Source organism: Sciurus vulgaris (genome assembly GCF_902686455.1).
Source record: "Sciurus vulgaris genome assembly, chromosome: 13".
NCBI lineage: Eukaryota > Metazoa > Chordata > Mammalia > Rodentia > Sciuridae > Sciurus > Sciurus vulgaris.
In genome coordinates, this window is record NC_136474.1 from 32,706,410 (window position 1) to 32,723,225 (window position 16,816).

General features: G+C 41.1%; 1 pseudogene across 1 annotated transcript in view; it reads left to right on the plus strand.

Moving 5' to 3' along the window:
• LOC306642600 (thiosulfate sulfurtransferase/rhodanese-like domain-containing protein 2) overlaps positions 1–11,979 on the plus strand; it is a 417,963-nt pseudogene extending 405,984 nt beyond the window's left edge. The window contains exon 3 of the transcript in view: positions 11,661–11,979. The product of the transcript in view is annotated as a thiosulfate sulfurtransferase/rhodanese-like domain-containing protein 2 (transcript). The remainder of the gene's footprint in view (positions 1–11,660) is intronic.
• Positions 11,980–16,816: the final 4,837 nt, after the last annotated feature.

The window sequence follows — 16,816 nt, forward strand, 5'->3', positions numbered from 1 at the left end:
TCTACATGTGGATATTGAGTTATCCCAGCATGCTTGTTAAAGGGGCTGTCTTTTCTCCTCCTTGAGTCTTTGTCACCTTTGTCAGAAATCAGATGGCTGCAGTTGTTTAGGTTATGCTCTATGTCATCTGTTCCACTCCATTGGTCTACTTCTCTGCTTTTATGCTAGGACCATGCTGTTTTTGTTACTATTGCTCTGCAGTGCATTTTGAATTGAGTATTGTGAAGTCTCCAGCATTGCTCTGTTTGCTCAGGGTTGTTTTGCTGTCCTGGGTCTTTTGATCTTCCATTTGAGATTTTTTTTTTTGTAGTTCTGTAAGAATGTTGTTAGTTTGATGACACATTCATTGAACTCAGTTATGAATTATTAATAAAAATTATATTTCAGAAAGTTTGATTGATGAAAGAATGAAGGGAGATGCACTAGTAAGCCACTCTGGCTACAGGGTGTGCTTCTGCATTTGCTTTTTCCAGGAGTGCTGGTCATGGGGTGCAATCCTGGTCTGTGGTTGCCTGGCTCAAGCTTGGTATCACCTTCCTGCTCACCCAACCTGGCCTTGGGTCTCTGAGTTCTGTGCCTCAACCTGTTTGGGCCCATCATATTCCCTCCAGCCCACAGCTACCAGCAGATGTCCTGTCATGGGAGCTGCTCCAAAAAGTTGGGTCAAAGTGGGCCAGGTATGCACTGTCACCATGTCCCAGCTGGACTGGTGGCTTGGTGAGGTCCAGTGGTTCATGTTGATGTCATTCTTCATCATGTTGCTGGTCACATTGGGCCTGTACCTGACACAGTGGGTACTGGCCAGGATGTGACTTCTGCAGCCATGACCAGGCAAGCCTGAAGAGGAGCAGTGCCTGAAGATAGAAGCTCTGCTTTCTTGGATCCTGAGTCCAAACAGCTTTAGGAATGTATGACAGGTGGTTTGTGTAATCTCCCTGAACAATGTGGCCAAAAGAACTGGGTTCCCTCTGATGACTCAGTTCCTGGTACTTGGAGTTGGTGAAGTCTCCAGCATGGTCCAGTCAACCTAGGAGAAGGTGGTGGCCTGTCATATGGTGAGCAAGACCCCTCAGTTTGTGGTCAGTGCAGTGTCCTCACGTTGTGGGATCTGGACACCATCTGTATGATGTACAGCCCTCACTGGTTCATCTATAGCTGGAGATTCACATGAAAGCATAAAGAGAATACATCCAGATTAGGTGGTCCTGCATCCATAGGCCAAAAAATACCATCAATATCTGAGCACCAAGCCCATGGACATAAAGGAAGCTGAGTCTACAAAGCACTTTATCTTACTGCTCAGGAATCTGATTCCCCTAATCCTCCAAGGGCTTGTGAACTAGAACCACTGGTGAAGAATGTCCCTGCCTGATTGATATATGATCCTGGTGCTTTAGGCATTATTAATTCCATGTGCATTGCACAGCTGAATGATCCTGCCCAGAGGTTCACTAGCACCCTAACCAAGAGCACTACTCACTCACTTGGAAGGAAGAGTTCACCTTAGAGCTGAACACCAAGGACTAGCAGTCCTCGGAAAATCTGCTGACCATGACCACTATCTCTGTGGACATGTTCAAGAAGCAGTCTCCTGGGCTACAGAGTTTCTTGCTGTTCAGTGGGCTCACCATCATCAGTTTGAAGTTCTGCTGAGTCATAGCAGAGTTTCTTACATAGAACCCAGTGAATTGAAATTCAGGGAAACCCCTCCCCCTGTTGCTGTTCTCGAGATAGAAAAATACTGCATAGTCATGCTATGTGGGACTGTGGCCAATACTGTCACTGCTGGGAAGACCAAGCCTCTCTATGAAGTGGGGAGGTGCCCCAGCTAAGTTCTGAGGATCCCTTAAAGATGCCCATCTAGGTAAAAGTCATTTAGAAGAACATCTCTATCCAGGCCATCTCATGCCATGGTACACCTGTCAGCAAGACATTCTCTCTTTCAGGGACGGAATTTCTCATGCTGAATGCCTTTGATCAGGTAACTGAAATTGCCATCTGGTAACTCACTGAATCTTCAAAGCTGAAACTCAAGTCACCATGGAATAAGAGCACTATCATCACTTCAGGGATCTCCAAGACCTCATGCTCTGGACCATAATGCTGCCCTCATGCAAAAGTATGAATCCTCCATGGACAATGCCTCCCAGGATGCTCTGTCTGGCCTGTGTTCCAGAGATGCAATTGTGCTCTCTGTCCCACCAGTGGAAGATGAGCTAGTCTGGGTCCCATCTGCCCTGGAAACCCAGGAGAATAAACTGGACCCCAAGGAATTGGAGAAGCATCCCTTGGCCACAGCATGTGGTGGGCCAACACTACTTGAGCTCAATGGGGATGAGCTGCCCGAGAGTTCCCTGAGCATTTCATAGAATGGTTTTGCCATGAAGCTGCAGGAGGAATTTTAAAAAGGTTTGCCATGATACTTTTCTGTTGTTGGCATCTCCAGGAAGACCCAGGTGTGAGTCAGTCACCCATTGACCTTGTGTTCCTGCAGCAACACAAGAGCACCTGGAAGAACTGGGCCACCCTCATTCCCTGCTGAACAAGAAAGTGCTTTCCAGGCACTGGGGCAAGAGTGTCATGAGTGCCAAGAATGGGGTCCCTCTGGACTCCAGTGCATAGGCCACCTCCTTCTTTCCCTGTAGCTGGAAGAGGGGCACACAGGAATGCAACCTCAACAGGATGGAGCAGGAGTGCCAGCTGCTTCAATATGCTCAATCTTCCAGCTTGGTTTTCCCTCAAAAGCTAGTGTTTTGATGGGAAAGAACAATGTGAGTCTCCACCAAGAAGCATTCACCAAAGAGAACTGACAAATCCCAGTTTGCCACCAGAATCCCAGTGGGACCTTCCTCTCACACTAAACATTGAGGCAATGGTTAGGAGAAGAGTTCCTTGCAAGAGAAAACCCTAGCCAAATGGGCCTAGCAGAGATAGTTGGAGATTCAATTTTACCCATGCATCCCTCTAGCATGGTGTGTTTGGGGCCTATCCCTGCACCATGTCAATAGGAGGCATGCCCCTCTGAGCTGCCACTGTGAAATGAATGGAGGGCGTCACATCTCCTAATTTGTGGCTTAGAATTATAGAGTACACCTGGCCTTGAGGATAGGGAGGTGGAACACAGGCTTGATTTTTGGTAAATAAATTATGATAGAAGTTGATGAAATGCTTTGAGAAAAGCTGATGTGGTCCTTCATCTTCCTCTGCCACATCAGAAGATCAGAACACCAGGGGAACTGTTGATGTGCAGTTCCTCTCCATGTAGTGCACTACTAGTCTACACTGGGAACCAGTCCCAGGAAATTGGGTGCAATTAGTGACAGTGGTAAACACACACACACACACACACACACATATGGTTTTTGCCAAATATTGTCTACAGCCAAAAGAAAGTACTTGTAGGGATGCTGGAAGAAATTATTTTGCATCTCAGGTATCTTGGTTTTTGGAATAGGAATTTATTAGCAAATTGTTCAAACATGGGAAATTCTATTAATGGATTAATGGGCTCTTTAGATTTCTGTTGTGACTGGTGCTCCTGGGCACATTTTGGGGCATCCTGGTTTTTGGTTTCCAGTGGGAAAAATAATAAACTTGGCACACACTTTTAATCTCCTGCTTACCTAGACAACTCCTTCCCTCATCAGTATGCCTATACCTGGGTCATTCAGTTCCCTTGTTGGTTCACTCTTCTTGAATGTGTAATGCCAGCAGACATGCTTGTTAAAGAGTAACTGTCATTGGAATCACACGTTTTGACCCTTTAATGAGATTGGTATTCTTCCAGTATGATTGGAAAGACAGTTGGGACCCTGATCTCTGGCAGATGGGTGAGTGGGTTCATGTCTTCCAGAGGCTTCATTAACCCTTCAATGTTTATTTCAGGGTAAAAGAGTCATCAAGGAGCAAGATCCCTTGGGAAAGCCAAAACTGAAGAAAATTTTTACATTCCTATATTTGAGGAAGAGATTCAAAAACTAAAGAGGGAATTTCACTTTCAAATGCACATTAAAAAATTCCTAGGTCTTCCAGGAATTATCAAGTGATTTTAAAATGTTTTTTAGCCACACATTTTTGGGGGTCTGGTATCAAAGTTTGAACTCAGGGGCACTCAACCACTGAGCCACATCACCAGCCCTATTTCTTATTTTATGTAGACACAGGATCTCACTGAGTTGCTTAGGGCCTCACTCACCCTGAGGCTGATATTGAATTCTTGATCCTCCTGCCTCGGCCTCCTGAGTCACTGGGATTACAGGCCTACACCATCGTGCCTGGATTGCTTTTGAATGTGAACCATTGTAATGTTCTGTGATATATTAATAGCAAGTTAGTCCTCCTTTTAAGAATGAGAAAGAATGAATGACATGTTGCAAAAATACTGTTCTGAAGCAGAATTCCTTATAGTGACTTGAGTTTTAGGGAAAGGTATCACCAACATTCTCTAAAATTTAATTATCATTAATAGGAATAGTAACATAGTGTATGACCTAAATGGAATAGAAATTTACAAAAACATCATTTGACTTTGACTCAATCACTCAAGTGGTGTTTAAGTATATTAGAAATGTTTTCACTCACTGTTAAATAAGAAGATATTGTCAAAATTTTCCTCAATGTCCTTGAGTCTTACTATAACACATTTCTAAGGATATAAATAAGTCACAAACTAAGCCTCAAGAGATGAACTTAAGAAGCACAAAGGGCATGTGTAGTACTACCTACCCCACTGGGAGACCCTGAATATAACATTATAACCTTTTAACTGTGTATATTTAGCTAATTAAAATCCAATCTCTGCTTTAGTCTCCTTGTATTGTGAAACAGACAGAAAAGCTGCCCTTGATTCATGGCTTTTTTTTTTTTTCTTTCAGAGTGTATGTACTTAGAACAGCAACTGACACATGATTATTGCTCAATAAAAATGAGCTCTCATTGTTATTGTCATTTGCTATTACAATAACTAGGTATTATTTTGGTATATTCTGTATAAATGCCAAGGATTTTGTGTTCAAAGAAGTCATAAGCAATATCAAACATTTGTTAATCAAAATATAGCCAATATCTGGCAAATTATGTACGTAACTTTAACTCCAAACAGCCACAAAAACAAGAGTGACCTATATTTAGCATTAAAGTTATCACTAGGTGTCAGCTGCAAAATCCACAGTACTAATAACTGCAAAAACATGAATTGTGGGAACAAGATTATATAAACTAAATATTTTTAAAACATGGCAAAATACAATTCACTAAGAAGGATTAAAATGAGAAAGAAAGGCAAAAGAAAGGTTAGACTACTCCAAAGGTGAAACAGATAAAGAGGAAGGTTAGAAAGTGAAGGTCACAATAAAGGGGGGCTTTAAAAAACTTTGAAGTGAAACAAAGTACACTGCAGAGAACTAGAATATTTAACTGTTGGAGAAGCTGTGAAAATTAAGTAGAGAGTAAAAAGAAATAAACACTAACCCTCAAAGAAAATTAGCAAATGGATAATAAAATGAGAGAAATGAGAGAAAAGACAAAAATCTCTGTAAACATGCATAACGTGAACCAATCAGCATATACAAGCAAAACAAAAACTAAAAATCCATAATGCAAAATGAAACATTTTAAATGTCTCTCACATTCTCTATGCCCCTGTATAAGGTACTATGGAATGGGAAGTACTGTTGTCTGCTACAGTGTGGTTGGGACAGATTAACATGATGCATCCTCATGTTGGGGATGACATGGAATTCTAATGGAAAGCTTTGGTGGCTGAGATCTAACTCTGTGTGTAAGTTTTGGGTGGAGTGTACTACATAGATATGAGATCAACACACTCCTATGGGCCTGGCTGATTGTCATCTGTGGTACCCATCTGGATTTCATGTGACTCTTGAGATTTCTACTTGCCAGGCAGGGTAACCAACTGTCCTGGGTGGAGGAAGCACAGCAGTTCTCATACACTCCACAACCAGCTGTGACCTTCCAAGTTTAAGTCCTTGAACGCAATCATTTTCCCCTTTTTTGGTTCCCAAACCCACCCTCAGCTGATTGTGCAAGTCAACAGAGTTAAAGCAAAGCTAGTTGCACTCCACTGCATATCTCAATCCCCTCAGATGCAGTCTTCTTTGTGCATGTTTCAATGACTTTCTGCCAGGTGCACCTTCCATTATTGCTACAAGTGGAATTTTTAATTTAATGCCTAGAATGTATTATAAGAAATATCCTCTTAAAGAATCATGCTACCTTGTTATGTTAATGCTTGTACCACCACATCCACCCACAGGGCAAGCACAGAAATCATGAAAATGTTGCATTAAAATACAGAAAACAAAATAGTGACACAAATACACCCAAAGATATTTGACTTTTGTCATTTTGTGACAAACATCTCTAATAAAACATAGGAGTATAATGTTGATCCCTCAATGTGTGCTACAGCCATAACATGCTTTATCCCTTAGATAGAGGAGGTTTTGGAGGTGTGCAGTGTGCAGAAAAGTGGAAAACCAGGCCTATTATATAGCCTTACTTAATACTTTCTGTTTGCTTCTTAAATGAGCTTTGTCTATTTCTTTCATATACCTGTGTTTTTCATTTTAAAATGGACATGAGCAAAATTGGTTAAATACTCATGTTGATACACATGAATAGGATTAAGACACAAATATCAATAAAGCTGTGGAGCAAACTCCCTAATTTGGTCTTACTCTAATCAACTGAGGAGATGTCCTTAGCTCGGAGTTGCCTAGGTAAATACAGTTTTCATTCTCCATGAAAGGAATAATCTAAATGAGATTTGTGGATGAGTCTAAATTTTATTTCAGTCTATGATGTCCTGTTCTACTACCACGAACAACATAGCACTCAGCTTCGTTGTGGCATATAGTAGCTGATCTATATGTATCTGTACTGAATTACTTAGAAAAACTTTTAGATGTGTAGAGAAGTACATATTTGTACTTAGATTAGATTAGATGTGTAGAGAAGCTCATATTAATAATTTTTCTACAAATTAAAAAATATTAGGGGATTAGGTCCCTTTATAGGTCAATTGATCTCTTCAAAAAATGATAGAATTAGACAGTACCATGGATTTATTACTTTATGCATCACACCAGTGAAAACACAATCTATATTCTACACTCTCCAAAACAGAACAAATATCATTATGATAAAATGGAATGTAACTAAAAAGACACACCATCTCATAATGGACCATGTGTTCAGAAACACTATTGACAGTTTAGTGGAGATATAACTGAGGTCACTATAGCCATGTGAAATACTCTGGTTCAAGTTATTCATAGAACTGTGCTTTTAAGGAGGGTTTCTTGGACTGAACATAAGCATCAACTAAGGAAAAGACTGAGCAGTTACCTGCTCCAGCCCCAAACAAATCCGAACAAATGTCTACAAGGAAACCACGGGTACAAGTTTGTCTGTCTCAGATATCAAAAGCAGAATCTCCAAATGTGTTGATATAGTGAAAGAGATTTTACCACTCACTTTCTCATGTCCTACAGAAATGTCTAAATCATTCTCAATTTGCTTATTCCTTTGAAGGTGCCAGGGGCTGATTAGTTTCTGATTATTATTCTCTTAAATAGCTTCCTGTATTCATTAGTTCTTTATTGCTATTTGTTTTTCTGCCCCCATGATGACTTTTACTATTGTTTATATTCTGAATACTGTGTGCAGTCTCACAGGTGAAGAAAATTAAAGTGAGTGTAGTTTTAATCATCATGACCAATGTTATATCACTAATGATCTCTAAGGCATTGTTTACCATGAAACATTCCCTCATATAAGGGCTTTCTAAAAAAAAAAAATGATGTCACTGCATGGCTCTTTCAGAACACTCTCAGCTTTATTCTTTCTGCATAATTTCAACATGGTGGCATTATAGTTTGTTGATCTTATATTAATATTCTGCTCTCTCTCCTCTGCTATGGTTTTAAATGACAGACTTGCATTTTTATGTTATGTTAAGTCAGTGCACTTTATGGTATCAGATTACATGTTTTTGTACCACTTTATTTGAATTCTTTCCAGAATTTGAATATAAAATTTTGTTTTGTTCTGTTTTGTTTTTGCAGTGCTGGGGATTGAACCTAGAGCCTTGTGCTTGTCAGGCAAGCACTCTATGAACTGCACTATGTTGTCAGCCCCTGAATATAAAATCTTAATTAACAAGTATTTTACCAGCACTAGAGTATTTGTATGCTTGTAAATAAAAAAAATACTTATAATAACAAAGAGAACACAAATATAGTAATCCAGTTAATCCATGGCATGTTTTTGAAGGGAATCTTTTAAAACTATCAAGTTATACTTTATACAGGTTTGTAATTCACAGTTTCTGCCACCAGATCATGTGTACTAATGAGTCTGTAAGGATGTCCTAAGCCCCAATGTAACACTTCTTTGTGATGTCTGACCCTTAGACAGCAATTAAATGATTTTCCAACTTCCTTGAGTCTTTTCCTGGCATCCAGCTTCACCTGGACTGGCTTCTCAGGCCACTCAACTGTGCCAGAGGCCACGCAGTGTAAAATCACACCTGCTGGAGGTGTCTGGTGATGCAGACAATATGCAGTGGATCAAAGAGTGCACAGTCTTCCTTCCATCTAGATTAATCATAGTACAAATGATTAATTTTGGCATTAAAATCTAGCCCTCTATCTGGGTTTATTCTCAACACATGGACCCGCATTGTGCAAGTGATAGCTGAAGACAGAGCTTTCACCAATAACTTGAATATGGATTAAACAGTTCTATCCTGGAGAGAATCCTTACTTTCTCCATCAGGATGTAATGGCAGAAAATATGATTCAGATCTAATAAGCTTAAGTGGAAAATGAGTATTACTTTATGTATTAGCTATGGCTCTTTTTCAATGAGAGCAGTGTATTAGTTTCCTTGGGTGGTCATGGCAAAGTACCACAGACTGAGGGCTTATGCCACAGAAGTTGTTGTCTCAAATTTCCCCTTATTGTAAGGAACACAGTCACATTGGATTGGTTTCTATTCAATGTCCTTATATTATCTTGAATGTCTTCAAAATCTGTTTCTTTATGGCATCATATATGTTGGTACTGGGATAAGATATCACAATATTTTGGGGAACACATTTCAACCCCAAAAAAATCACGAATTTCTCTAATCTTTAAATGTTGTCAAATATTACAAAGTTCCTTCTTGATGGTTGCTCTAATGACTATTTGTTCTAATTGATCTTGCTGACACCATTAGTAAGAATCTTTTTCTTTCCTGTATTCTTTTTTTTTTTTTTTTTTTTTTTTTCATTTTCCACCAATGAGTCTGCTAAGAAATAATTGCCCATTTCTGTTCTTAATCTTCTTGGTCTCTGTAATGTGTATTTTTCTTCATTTTTCCCTCTGCATTTCCATAAACTTTCAATGTTTCCACACTAGATACTACTTCTCTAGTATCTACTTCTCTAGTCCTGGGAGTTCATGTTGTTGATTTTTATCTTTTCCATCTCACAAATCCTCTTAAAAATTATCTGACTGTGGCAACACTCTAAACACATAAATAGTGAAACGTGAGTAAAGTGTCACAGTAAAAAGAGAGACAAATCAGCACTGAATGTCATGCAGCATGTTCTTTACTAACTTCTACTGTTATGATGTTGGTTAAATCAGAAACATCTTAAAACTCTCAGATTATCAATGCAGATACATATACATATATGTATCAGATACATATACATATATGACATCCACAACTTTTTGCAATATTTTGTTCTTTTTTACATGTCACCCCTCAGCAGCATCTTGTGTGCATGCCATCCTGCATCAGCCTGTCTTCTTGGACCTCTGGACTTGATTTATCTTCACTTAATGAGAGACACTTCTGAGGGGAGGCAAGCTAGAGGGAGAGGAGGCCAGGGTGCTCATTCCCTGAGCTCTGTGGTATTGCTTAGAGACAGCCCTGCCAGGGTCTGAGTTCTGAGCCCACTGCTGTGGTGGAAGCAGTTCTTCCATGATGGCCTCACAACAAGGTCCAGGAGCATGTCTCTCCCTGTCACACTTGGATGTGCAGCCTCCTTTTAGGTGGTCCGTCAGTGGATACCTCACCTTTGCCTTCAGCTCAGTATGAGGCCCCTGCCTCAAAAGCCCTTCATCAACCCCTCTGTGTGTGGCATGTCTTCCAATGTTGGGACTTCTGAATTAAAATTTGAATAGAATCCTTCTTTTTTTCCCTACGAATCTTGGAAGAAAAATAGTCTGTGAGAAAGCACTCACCCATTAGCCAAATCTGAAAATTGCTCATCAAAAATGATTTCCCTTCAGAAAATAGTTCTTCATGGGTCATTCTACAATTTTCTAGGATGTTCAAGTTACGTGGAGATAAAGGTGGTTTTATTTGTTCAGTTAGAGCACAAGCATTTATTGAGCAACCCGGAAGGTGAGGCATTGAAACCTATGGTAAGAATGCACGATGACTTCTGTAGCAAGATGACTTCACAAACCTAGCAAATGCACAGCCTGGGTGTGGGCTCAAGGGTGAGGAAAGGCAACCATTGTCAGCCAGAGGCAGGTCCTCAAAGAAAACCCTGGGAAAGACTCTGGACAGGGTAGCCTTTGCCCTTTTCATCAAAACCAAACAAGTTCCTGCATCTCCTAATGAATGTAAAGAAAAATGGTGGAAATGCTTTCAGCAGCTATTCATGAACCAGACTAGCATCCATAGAAATGTGGCAACAGAGCATGCTGATGAAATTTATCAACAGACTGCTTTTGTTTTAGAGCAAATGGCTCCAACATTGAGTACCAAAGTATCACATCTGTGGACACAAAGAACCCTCTAAAAAAGTACATTACTCATAGCCACAAGGTATCTGCTTGGCTACCTGATACAAGCTGCTTTAGCCCTGATGAGGTGAAAAGTGATCTGGGCAGTAAAGAAGGGAGGTGCTACTTTATTACTGCTACTGTGATCGATAGGATCCCCAGTGGATCTGTGTCTGGCAGACAACTGTGTGTCAGCACTTGTACCTCACAGCAAAATTGGAATTGCTACTGAAGGAATCAATGAGACAGTTGGTGGAAGCAAATTGACCACCAGACTCTATGTAGAAATCATGCTTTCTTGTCCATTTCTTAAGGATTATCCTTGTAAGGAAGATTTTTAAGACCAGCAAAGGAGGAGCTCACTGTTATCCAGAATTGTGTATTAGTGTATTTGAAGAAATCATGCCCTAGTGGTTCAGCCCCAATAAGATCTCCTACAAGAAGCCTGTAAGCCATTTATCCCCAGGTGAATTTCAGAAAGAAGTAGAAAAGTTTTTATCTCAGCAAGATCAAAAACAAAGTGATACTATTCTACTGGAATGCAGAAACACCTATGAAAGCAAAATAAGTCTATAACAGAGTTGCTTAGCCCAAGACATTGGGAAATTCAGTTACTTTTCTAGCTATGTTGACGAAAATCTAGACCTTTTCAGAGAGAAGAGGGTGCTGATGTACTGCACTGGGGACATCCGTTGTGAGCATGGCTCAGCCTACCTGAAGGCCAAGGGAGTGTGTAAGAAAGTGTTCCAGCTCAAGGGTAGTATCCACAAGTACCTGGAAGAGTTTCCCATTGGTTTTTTATAAGGGGACGTTGTTTGTTTTTGACAAGGTTTATGCCCTGTGCTACAATAGTGACATGTTATCAGAATGTTCATACTGCGGAGCACAGTGGGACCAGTATAAACTCTGCTTCACTCTCAAGTGCCACCATTTTGTTTTGACCTGTCCTGCATGTCAAGGACAAGGATTCACAGCCTGTTGTGTCACATGTCAAGAAAAAGGGGACAGACAGGCTTTAGGACCTACACAGGAGAGTTTTAAAGAGGAATGTGAGTGCATAGCTCAATGGCAATGCATCCCAAGAGAAATTTCACAGCACACACAGCTCTCTGTGAACCCCGCATCAAAGCCTAGTTTGGAGAGATTGGGCCTTTGCTTTTGTAAGTGGTGACTTTAGCATTCCCAAGCCTTCTCATAGTCAGTGGGCACTATGTATAAGAGAAGGTCAAGGCTGCAGAAAAGGAAATCAGAAACTTCATTGTCAGTCATAGCCATCATGGCAAACTCGTCCCCATGTTGACCGCATACACTTCACAGGGGGAGGAGAGAGAGTCGAGTTTCGATAAATTACTGAAGTATTCTAATTCTGAAAATGATAGAGCATGGTAAACTGTGTTTCCATTTACTCCACATTTGTATCAGTGTTTGTTTGTTGGTTACTTTCTGTTTTTATAATAGCCATTCCAACTGGACTAACCATTTTACCCAATTGGGTAATGTGTAATCTCAGTGTAGATTTGATTTCCATGTCTGTGATCTCTAAAGACATTCAGCATTTTCACATATATTTACTGGCATTTTGCCCTTCTTTTTTTGAGAAATATCTGTTCAGGTCATTTATCCAGTTTTTTATTATATTGCTTCTTTCTGATTGTATAGGTTTTCCTATATTCTGGATATTCATCCTTTGTCTGATGAATAGATGGCAAAAATTGTCTCCCCTTCTCTTTCTTTTCTCTTTATTCATCTGATTGTACACTTAGATGTGCAGAACATTTTTAATTTGATGCAATCATGATTGTTCATTCTTGTTTTGGTTTCCTGAGCTGTTGAATTACTAACTTGGAAATCATTGCTTTCACCATGATCTTGAAGTGTTTCCCTTTGTTCTCTCTAGTACTTCTAAAGGATTTTGTCTTACATTAAGGTCTCTTTAATCTTGAGTTAATTTTTGCACTGTGAGAGATAGCAATATCATTTCAATGTTCTCCATTGGAATATCCAGATTTTCCAGCACTGTTTATTGAAGATGGATATTCCTTTCCCAACATGTTGGCACATTTTTTGATAGTCATTTTCAGTGTGTATTTATTTTGAGTTCTCTGTTCTGTTCTAATTGTCTACCTGACTGTCTTTATGACAATATTATACTGTTTTTATAACTGTGGCTCTCAGGTACAATTTGAAATCAGATATTATGGTGCTCCTAGCTTTGTTCTTTCTTTTTATTTATTTATTTTTTTGCTGTAAATTGCTTTAGCTATTCTGAGTCCTCTTTCTTATTCACTTTATTTTGCCTAATTTGCTAATATTTCTAGTATTATGTTGATAAGGGTGGTGTGAGTGGGGATATTTTTCTTGTTCCTGATATTATACTTTCAGCTGAATTACTTTCAGCTTTTCTCAGTTTAGTATGATGTATAGCCTTCACTATGTTGAGACATGGTTCTATTATATGTAATTTATTCAGGCTTTTCATCATAAAGAGATGCTGATTTGTATGGGGGCCAGGAGGGTACTGGGGATTGAACTCAGGGGCACTCGACCACTGAGCCAAATCCCCAGGCATGTATTTTATTTTATTTGAGACAGAGTTTCATTGAGTTGCTTAGCTCCTTGCTTTTGCTGAAGCTTGTTTAAACTCTGAATCCTCCAGCATCAGCCTCCCAAGATGCTGGTATTGCAGTTGTGTGCCACAATGCCTAGCCAAAATGTTGATTTTTCAAAGGATTTTTTTCATCTATTGTGATAATAATGTAATTAAAAAAAAAAAATTAGGAGGGACCTTAGGTCCTAAGGGGTTCTGCTTGAAAGATTAAATTCCCCATACTGAAGGAAAAGTTCTTATTTTGGACAGCAACCTTCCTTGGCCCTTGACACCCTTTGGTTTCAAGTATCAGTTTCCACAAATCTTGGTGAGGTTTGGGTAAGGGAGGCACAGGCTGAGTTGAGAAGCAAGTTAGGCATACCAGGCAGGTGCGAGCTCAATTCCAAGGAGGAGCTGGTGGCAGGAATATGGAGTTGTATCCTACAGTGGACTAGGCCAGTCCAAGGAGGGAGCTGCTACAAAGGAAGAACCACAGTTCTGGGGAAACACTATATCAAGTAGCACCTGAAGAGAATCAGATCTGAGTCACCAGGCAGGACCCCTAGGCAACTCATGTTCCAGACATCTCCTGTTCTTGCCAGGAAATACACAGGTCAGGGAACTGCCAGAAGCTGGTCAGGGATTTGAATCATATCAGGAAACACCATGAAAAATTCAGGGATATTAATCCTGGGACCATGAGCCCTGGGAGAATCACCAGGGAGACAGAGGCACAGGAGAGGTTATGTGAAAGTGGAAGCTTAAAAGAGAACATTGGGTTGCTTCCAATGAGGACTGTTTCTTTTTCTTCTTTTCACTTGTTAGAATTAGAATGCAGGGATTACTTAAAGCCATGCTGATATAGACTGGAGATGTGGTGCTGAACCCCTCCATGCACTCCCCACTGCCATCCTCTTCTGAAATATCAGGTTAAAGTAGTGACCATTTTCATGACCTCTGATAGTTCCCACTCCAAAGAAGTGACCTTTTTTAGGCAGGTGTGAGACTATTGGCTTCTGCAGTGCCCATAAGCAGGAGAACTTGTGGCTGGACTGGTTACTCCTCCCCAGACTGACTCTGAACCTCAAGGCAGAGTTGGAATCAGGAACATTGAGGTTGGAGTTTTTGGTACAGTTGCAGAGAGAATGCCTGGACCTCAAGCTAGAGGGAGCTGCAATTGAAAAAGCTATATGACTCCGAATCAACACACAGAGAGGATACAGAACCTACCAGACCCTATTGTGCAATACATAATCCTGCACCACTTGGATCTGGGCCCTGAAACCTGACTCACATTTCTGGGGTCTCATCGATGATAAAAATGCTTGTGTGCTGCCATTCCTGGAAACTCTTTCAAAGGCCCTCCTCCGTGGGGTGTCTCTCAGTCACGTCCCACAGGGATGAGAAAAGAGTTAACTGATGGAAGAGGATGTTGGCTCCATATTACTCAATTACCCCCAAACTTATCTACTCTATAAATACACAAAAGTCAATACTTTTTTTGAATGAGAGGGGGCATGACAGGTCTGGCCATGCCAGCTCTGGCCTCTAACAACAACATCTTGGAGTAGTTCAACTCTCTTTTATTTATAGACACACAGGTAAATAGGGAAAGACCAGGAGGAGATTCTTCTGTGATGGACAGGATTGGGTGGAGTTAGGGGAGCCAATTTCTTAGGGGGAATATTTCACAAGGAGACAGTGAAGCACTCCCACACAGTGCCACATGCTTCCTGGCAATCTGGGACAGGTATTTGTGGCTGTTAGTTCCTGGAAGACAGGCCTCTGCATCCCATGACTCAGCTTAGTCTGATACTGCTAAGTAAGGATGGCTTACCACACTCCTCCAGGATATGGTGGGCTCCACTTGGGTCTGACACCAAAGCTATGTACTGGAATTCATCAGGAGTGGTCAGGGACCAAAAGGTCACATTCTGTTCTCCACTTACCTGGAACAATACACTCTCCTACATTTGTTACATCTGCCCCATCATGTTCAAGTCAAAAGTATTGGCACTGGGGCCCTGGGACAATGTACCTTATACCAAATATTAACATTAAGGGCTTCATTGGACTGTATGATTTTACTTGAATTATTCAATGGTGTGGGGTATTATGTGGCAAATGTCTTTATTCTCAAAAATTCACATGTTGAAGCTCTAACCCCCAATGTGATGGTATTTAGAGATTTGTTTTAGATTTTAAAGGGTTAGATAAGATCCTAGGGTGAGGCTTCATGATGGCATTAGTAGTCTTGGTAGGAGAAGGAGAACACCCTGAAGGGATGCTGGTCATGTGAGGACATAGACCTGCCAGTCATATTCTCAAGAAAGAGAGGGAGCCCTCATGGGACTTTGGGTCAGGCATCCTTCTTCTGGGACTCCTGACTCCAGAAGAGTGAGGAATGAATATATGGGTTTTCATCCACTGAGTCTATAGCATCTGGTATGGCAGCCCAAGTTAACTGAGATGGTACACACAATGGCCTGGGAGCATGATTACAGAGTGGGGCAAAGATGAACATACCCATCCAGAATCCAAAGACAGTGAACTTTTCCATGAGTGCCTCTTTACTGCAGGAGTTCAGGACAATGTGTGTGGGTATCTGTATAGTTTTGTCTTGGGGCCAGCATCCCTAAACTTACTTCTGATTGTGATGTCTTTTGTGCCTTGAACAATCAGGTTGATGCTGGAATCTGAAAAGGTTGAGGGAGGGACCATCAGATGTAGTCAGATAGCCAACTCCAAATCCTGGCTTACTTTATCTCAGATATCTGATCTAACCTTGAGACAGTGGGGTCCAGGTGGGAAAATTGTATTGGTGCTGGAGGGGCAAGGCCCTGGTGCCAGTGGACCCAATAGTTCCACGTTGCCCCACTGACTGAGGCAGGCACAGGGGTCCTCAGGGCAGAAGCTGCTGTGAGGAAGGGGGCAGGATGATCCATACCCCCACAGAAGGCCCCCTAGTTCCCTCCAGATGAGGTGTCTGAGTGTGGCCAATGTTCTGAATATGAGGAGGCAATCCTGGCCTCAGTTCTGGCCCACATGTTTCAAAGGTGAACAGATCAGCCACACACAGTTTTCCAGGTTAAGCAGATAGCACCAGAGGTTTATGCTGGTAGATGGGTGCAGTCACCCATGGTGGCAGGGGCACATCCCTGAACAGTTGGTGTGTTGGCACAGGGGCAGAGGGAAAAAGGGGCAGGCCTGTGAAGAGAGACATGGGAGCACCAGGATTGAAATTCATGCCTGGTTTTGCGATGCAGATTCTGTGGATGCAAATCAAAAAGGAGTATGGAGGAGGGGAAATTTCAGCAGGATTGAGGCCCCCCAGTTCCTTAGTTAATGGGAATCTTAGGACAAATGGGAATAGATGAGGGCTCTGTGTGCAAGGAGATCGGATAGTTTGCAAATGTTCCTG